The sequence below is a fragment of the Calonectris borealis genome, unplaced genomic scaffold, assembly GCF_964195595.1.
Source record: "Calonectris borealis unplaced genomic scaffold, bCalBor7.hap1.2 HAP1_SCAFFOLD_33, whole genome shotgun sequence".
Lineage (NCBI taxonomy): Eukaryota > Metazoa > Chordata > Aves > Procellariiformes > Procellariidae > Calonectris > Calonectris borealis.
In genome coordinates, this window is record NW_027441449.1 from 1669970 (window position 1) to 1677710 (window position 7741).

Consider the following 7741-nt stretch of genomic DNA (forward strand, 5'->3'; position numbering starts at 1 on the left):
CAACATACAGAAGGGCTCATGATCGAGGGGTGGACTTAACCATGGACGCTATTGCACAGGTTATCCATGAATGTGAAACGTGCGCTGCAATCAAGCAAGCCAAGCGAGTAAAGCCTCTTTGGTATGGAGGACGATGGCTGTAATATAAATATGGGGAGGCCTGGCAGATTGATTATATCACACTCCCACAAACCCGCCACGGCAAGCGCTATGTGCTCACCATGGTGGAAGCAACCACCGGATGGCTGGAAACATATCCTGTGCCCCATGCCACTGCCCGGAACACCATCCTGGGCCTTGAAAAGCAAGTCCTATAGCAACATGGCACCCCAGAAACAATTGAGTCAGACAACGGGACTCATTTCCGAAACACCCTCATAGACACCTGGGCCAAAGAGCACGGCATTGAGTGGGTCTATCACATCCCCTGCCATGCACCAGCCTCCGGGAAAATCGAACGATACAACGGGCTGCTAAAGACAACACTGAGGGCAATGGGTGGTGGGACATTCAAGCATTGGGACACACATTTACCAAAAGCCACCTGGTTAGTCAATACCAGGGGATCTGCCAATCGAGCTGGCCCTGCCCAATCAAAACTCTTACGTACTGTAGATGGAGATAAAGTCCCTGTTGTGCACATAAGGAGTATCCTTGGGAAGACAGTCTGGGTTACTCCTGCCTCTGGCAAGGGAAAACCCATCCGTGGGATTGCTTTTGCTCAAAGACCTGGGTGCACTTAGTGGGTCATGTGAAAGGATGGGGAGGTCTGGTGTGTACCTCAAGGGGATTTGATTTTGGGTGAAAATAGCCAATGAACTGAATTTTATGATGTCAATTGTTATATGATATTGCATATCATTATTTCTATGGTTGCTATCAATGATATAGCAGTGAAAATCACCCAGATTAGTGAAGAATGGACTAACTCCGATGAAACCGAGCAAAGTGCAACGTTGATAGAACTGGACGAGCACAGCAATACTGAAATGAGAACTGGCTTCAGGATGCAACAGCCCAACACCACACACCATCTCTCCAGCCCTGAAAGACTGTTATGACAGATGGAGCCCAAAGTCATGGACTAAATGAACTCAATGGACATTTTAGAGGGATGGCCCATGGACTAAGGGAATGATATCTGTGCGTGCATATATATAAATATGTGTATATATAAAAAGAAAGATAGGGTGGTTAATTGAAATGTATTCAAAAAAAATGTAAGACCTAAGCACGATGTAAACGGTATAGAATGAGGGGCAGATACTGTCCTCGTTTCGGCTGGGATAAGGTTAAATTTCTTCCTAATGCTGTGTTTTGGATTTAGTACGAGGAGAATGTTGATAACACACTGATGTTTTCAGTTGTTGCTAAGTGCCCTCCTAGTCCAAGGACAGCTCCCATGCCTACTGACTGAGCTAGGTACACAAGATGGGAGGGAACATAATCAGGACAGCCAGCCCAGCTGGCTAATGGGGTATTCCATACCATGTGACGTCATGCTCAGTATATGAAGGGTAGGCGTGATCCAGGAAGTACCAATTGCTACTTGGTTATCGGTCAGCGCGGGTGGTGAGCAATTGCATTGTGCGTCACTCATTTTTGTATATTCTATCATCATCATCATCATCATCATCATCATCATCATCATCATCATTATTATTATTATTATTATTATTATTACTATTATTATTATTTTCCCTTTTCTGTTCTATTAATCTGTCTTTATCTCAACCCATGAGTTTTTCTCACTTTTACCCTTCCGATTCTCTCCACATCCCACTGGGGGAGTGAGTGAGCGGCAGCGTGGTACTGGCTGCCTACCGGGTTAAACCACGACAAGCCTTTTACTGCAAGCCCAGGGATTGAAACTCTTCATTTTGCTCTTGGTGTTGCCTGCAGCCCCCATCAGCTCCAGGTGAGCTCTGGCTTTCCTAAACACATCCCCGCATGCTCAGGTCATGTTTCTGAATCCCCCCTGCATAGCCTGTCCTTGCTTCCACCTCCTGATGGCTGTGCTGGAGCTCCCACCTGTGCCTGAGCCAGTGCAGCCCCACTGCCCAGCACGTGCCCCCACATCCCCCTCAGCAGACACAGCACAGCACAGGGTACGTTTGGGGTGGGGAAACGTTCCCACCACAAGTCCCCGTGCCAGACCTCAGGGTCCATCCCCACCAGCCCTCCTTCTTTTGCAGCCCGCCAGTGCCCAGCCCCAGCCGTGGCCCACGCAAGGTTTTGCAGAGAGCCCCACTCTGGTCTCTGCCAAGGTCTGGGCAAGAAGAGAGCCTGGGGCAGGGCTGGCTCTTCCCCCAACACAGGTACCAAGACCAACAGGAGGGAGGAGGTGGCCACAGAGCAAAAACACCCGTAAACTGGGAGGAGTGGCCAGTGCTGGAAATGGCCAAGCGAAGAGGCTGGGGTGGGGGTGTGATAAATGCCCTGGGGCACCTTCTCGCTCTGTCCATGCCACCAAGGGCACAGAGCAGCCTCCTCTCTCCTGCACCCGCCTGTCTCAGTTCCCTGCCAGGAGACTGGGCTCTGCACCACACACCCACTGGAACATGTCCCTGCCCTGCATGGTCACACAGCTCAGCTAACATCGGTGTTGTCCTCTCCCGGGCACTTTCCAGCCCAGACCAGACCTTTCCCAGCTCTTCCCTTCTCCCCTGCCCTCTCCCCAGCCCAGCCCCGCAGAGCAGCCCAGCCTGGGCTGGCCCCACGGCAGTGCCCACCGCAGGGTGCTGCAGAGCTCTGGGCGTTCACCCCACGGCCCCAGCCCCTCTGAGGGGCACAGCAGCTGCTGGGGGGCAGAGAAGGGTCAGCCTCCCCATCAGCCCCAGGGATGGAGGCTCACCATGGCATGAGGAAATGGAGGTCAGTGAAACCAAAGAGCTCTTGGTCTTGGGTGCAGGAGATCCCCAGCCCAGGCTGCCTCTGGAGCTCAGTGCCATCCCCTCTCCCCAGGCCAGCACCAGAGTCCTGGTCAGGGGACAGAGCAGCCTGCCCCGAGTGGGTGCCTGCAGAAAGACCTTTCTCTTCCTCAGGGATTCCTCCCTGCAGGCACAGAAATGCTCTCTTGCTCTTCTCCCTGGATGTCCCTTACCCCAGGCGAACATGTCCATGCTGACCTGGCCAGCCTGTCTTGGTTCCCACCCCGTGCTCTCCACAGGGCCCTGAGCTGGCAGTGCTGCTCTGGAAAGACCAGGTCCTGCTGTCGTCCATGGCCATGGCTCCAGGGAAGCAGCAGCCCCATGTGAAGGTGGCAGAAAGGATCTGTCCACTGAGGCAGCGAGGGGCAGCCCCGAGGTCCACAAGTGCCTGCTCCTCCATGTGGCAGGGGGCTCGTGGTTCCTTGAGCCCTCCTGTGTGCTGGGGCTGCACCCCCAGCTCCAGAGGAGATGGAAGAGATGGGAGCAGAGACAAATAATTTTCTACTGCATTCTTTATTCCCAGCTCCTTTATCTACGCAGGGAGCCTGGCTCCATATATACATGAGGTCTTTCGGGAGAGAAAACATTGCTGGGGGTGGGTAAGAATAACATTATTTAAGTGGAAGTAATATATGAAGTATAAGAAACAAAGAGAAAAAAAAGACACATATGATCAAAAGAACCTCTCAGCTTTTCCTGAGAATGATGGACACCTTATTGACGCTGCAGTAATGCGTCTTCAAATAGTTTCTGCAGGGAGTCCTTGATCTCCTTGTTCCTCATGCTGTAGATGAGGGCATTCACTGCTGGAGGAACCACCGAGTACAGAAATGACACCACCAGATCCAGGGATGGGGAGGAGATGGAGGGGGGCTTCAGGTGGGCAAACCCTGCAGTGCTGACAAAGAGGGAGACCACGGCACGTGAGGAAGGCACGTGGAAAAGGCTTTGTGCCGTCCCTGCTCAGAGGGGATCCTCAGCACGGCCCTGAAGATCTGCACGTAGGACACCACAATGAAAACAAAACACCTCCAAAAAAGAAAAGCACTAAATGTGATGAGCCCAACCTCCCTGAGGTAGGAGTGTGAGCAGGAGAGCTTGAGGATCTGGGGGATTTCACAGAAGAACTGGTTTAAAACATTGCCGTGGCAGAGGGGTAGTGAAAATGTATTGGCCATGTGCAGGAGAGCATTGAGAAACCCACTGGTCCAGGCAGCTGCTGCCATGTGGACACAAGCTCTGCTGCCCAGGAGGGTCCCGTAGTGCAGGGGGTTACAGATGGCAACGTAGCGGTCGTAGGACATGACAGTGAGAAGAAAATACTCTGCTGAAATGAAGAACACAGACAGAAAGAGCTGTGCAGCACATCCTGCGTAGGAGATGTCCCTGGTGTCCCGGAGGGAATTGGCTGTGGCTTTGGGGAGAGTGGTGGAGATGGAGCCCAGGTCGAGGAGGGAGAGGTTGAGGAGGAAGAAGTACATGGGGGTGTGCAGGCGGTGGTCGCAGGCTATGGCGGTGATGATGAGGCCATTGCCCAGGAGGGCAGCCAGGTAGATGCCCAGGAAGAGCCAGAAGTGCAAGAGCTGCAGCTCCCGCGTGTCTGCAAAGGCCAGGAGGAGGAATTGGGTGATGGAGCTGCTGTTGGACATCTACTGCTTCTGGGCATGGAAACTGCCAAAGGAGACAAAACAGAAAAATTCAGAGAAGCTTCTCTGAGCAAAATTTGATTCATCCATTGTGAAGTACCTCCGGGTGTTTTTCTTTCCTGGGGGACTGTTACGCACCTCCGAGGCTTCTGCTGTGATTCGTGCTGGCTGAGTGCGCTGTGCAGAGCAGTGTCCTCTACCCACGGGCTCCTGAAGGATCAGCCCTGCTTTTCAGCACTGACACATGGAGGTAGTAACAGCCCCGTGTGTTTGGAGGGAGGGTTCCTGGGGAGGAGTTCCCTGTGCTGCACTATTGCGGAGGGTAAAGAGCTCCAAAGGACGCTGCCTTCCACAGGGAAGGTGGGAGATGAGGTGCAGCAAATGTGTCTCGTTACGCTGTGGTTTAGTATTCAGACACCCCCACCCCAACTTGGGAAATGTTCTTGAAAGGGTAAAATTGCCCCGTTGCCCCGTTGCTCTCGGTGTAAACCTCCGTCAGTGCTGGCACCCAGGAGGGCTGCTCTGTCCCTCAGCCTGGTGCCCAGTTGCTCTGTGCTTGCACCGCTCTCGGCTGGAGGAGGGCTACACACAGAGGTTGCTCTGAAAAGGCACTGGACTGGACTGGGAGCAGAGGGGTCCTGTTCAACGTGCAGATGTAAAACCACCTCTCCTTTCCAGCACAGCTCTGCAGAGTATGATGAAGAGGACAGGACAAGGATGGTGATTCGCATGGGCAGATGAGGTGCTCTCGGACATCACAAAGGTCCTACAGGAGAGCTACGCCCTTCTGGAGTGATGCCACAGCCCCGCAGGACTCCCTGTCCAGCATATTCGGGTGATGTCTGCTAAGGGAAGCAGGGTCTCCTGGCCCAGCCACTGAGTGCAGTGTCTCAAGCCTGGAAAATTCAGAGAGGGCTTGGGCACCTTGGTCGCATGGAAACACCTCCAGGGCAGCACCTCCAGGGCAGTGTCAGAGCAGGCACTCAACACCCCCACCCCTTGCGCCACACCACCGCAGTTCTTGCCAGGGACCCCAGGAGCAGGAAGAAGAGCAGCACAACCAGGTGGGGAAACAAAGAAAAGCTCTGCGACTCTCCTCCTAAGGGAAGCAAGGAGAGGAGAGGCGGCCGGGCGCTCAGGAAAGCCTTCTCCTCACCCAGCAGAGCACAGCACCTCCCAGTGAGCAAAATCCCAGGGCAGTGGCTCTCAGCCCCTTTGCCCTGCAGAGGGAAGTGGCCACGTGTCGGGAGAGACGCACCTCTGCTGCGCTAGAGCTCGGGCTGCAGAGGAGGCAGTTCCTGCCCTGGACCACACCGCCTTGAGGGCAGAGGCTCTGCTAGGTGGGAGACGAGACCCGGGGTCTTGCTCAGAGGAAGGGATCTGCATTGGAGGGGATGACAGGGAGCTTCCCAAATTCTCCCTCCCATGACAGTTCTGGTTGGAGTTCCGTATAGCTCTCTGCCCATGTCTCTGCTGCCTGGAGCTATCCCTGCCGGGAACTCTTTCTCTGCCCTCAAATGGTTCCTGGTCAGAGATCACAGCCCCCACCACCAGGACCCCTGGACACTGGCAGGGAGGGATCTCCTTTACCCCTGCTGAGGGAAGGGAATCGGCTGAGTCAATGGAGGCATCTCACCCTGGATCTGTAGTCCTGGGGCTGGAAGGGACCTCAGCTCCCTCCCACGCCTGCCACAAACCCACAGGAGGTGAGATTCCTCTTGCTTCAGGGGTGGTGTCTGTTAGAAAGAGACACCTGCACTCTTTTCTGTGGTGCCATGGTCATCAATGGAGATCATAGAATCATACAATCATAGAATGGTTTGGGTTGGAAGGGACCTTTAAAGGTCATCTAGTCCAACCCCCCTGCCATGGGCAGGGACATCTTCAACTAGATCAGGTTGCTCAGAGCCCTGTCCAACCTGACCTTGAATGTTTCCAGGGATGGGGCATCTACCACCTCTCTGGGCAACCTGGTCCAGTGATTCACCACGCTCAGTGTAAAAAAGTTCTTCCTTATACCTAGTCTAAATCTCCCCTCTTTTAGTTTAAAACCATTCCCCCTTGTTCTGTCGCAACAGGCCCTGCTAAAAAGTTTGCTGCCATCTTTTTTATAAGCCCCCTTTAAGTACTGAAAGGCCGCAAGAAGGTCTCCCCAAAGCCTTCTCTTCTCCAGGCTGAACAACCCCAACTCTCTCAGCCTTTCTTCATGGAAGAGAGTTCAAACACAAACACCTGGTGACCTTTGTGGTGCCAGATGTTGTCCACAATAATGGAGCAGAACTCAGAGACTGGGAAACATCTGGGGGCATCATCCTGCAGCCTGGTGAGGATGCCAGCTGAAATGACGGCAGATGCCCACGTTTAGGACATCACTACCTGCCCCTACTCACGCTGTTCAGGGTCACCTATAGAGGTGTTCAGCTGGCCAAACACAGCTATGTGCCAGAGGGAGAGTGAAGTCTTCCTCTTTCTCCCCTCCTGTACCTGCATTTCCTAGCTGTCCATTGGCTGTAACAATAGGTGTCTCACACGTCCCCACGTAGCCAAACCTTATTCAGGGCAGCTGCTCATTTCATGGCCAAACACAGGCCTGTAGTGCCATGTGAGACGCCAAGGCTCTCCACCAACACTGCATGTGGCTGGCAGGGACAGGCCAGGCCCTGCAGGAAAGCCATGTCCGCTCAGAGCGGGTGCGTGGCAGACACCCCAGGCGGCATCTCAGATTACTTTGGTGCTTAATACGGTCTTCAAAAAGTGCAATGACTTTAGAGTGTGTCTAGCTCACGGGATGTCCACACACTTTCCTCTCCAGTAGATGCAAGGCACTGCATGAATAAGCAGCACATTGCACTGGGGTCTCCACTTGTGGGCCTACGTTCTCAGCTTCTTCTGGTTCTCCCTCCCCATCCTTCACTCACCCTCTTGATGATACGGTCTTCAAAGAGTCCAATGACTTCAGAGTGTGCCTAGATCGCAGGATGTCCACCCCCAAGGACAATTTCAGCAGCACCTTGTCCTTCCAGGAGATCAGTGCCTCTCTCCACTAAAGGCCCTCCAGGGCTGCAGAGACGCCGCAGCCAGCAATGCCCTCTGCTGCCAGGGCTGCCCAGCCCAGCCCTCTTTCTCTCTGACCTTGGGGACAGCAGGGATTGCTCTCTTTCTGGG

General features: G+C 53.8%; 1 pseudogene; it reads right to left on the reverse strand.

Moving 5' to 3' along the window:
* Window positions 1–3644: 3644 nt before the first annotated feature.
* On the reverse strand, window positions 3645–4579 carry LOC142076127 (olfactory receptor 14J1-like; annotated as a pseudogene).
* Window positions 4580–7741: the final 3162 nt, after the last annotated feature.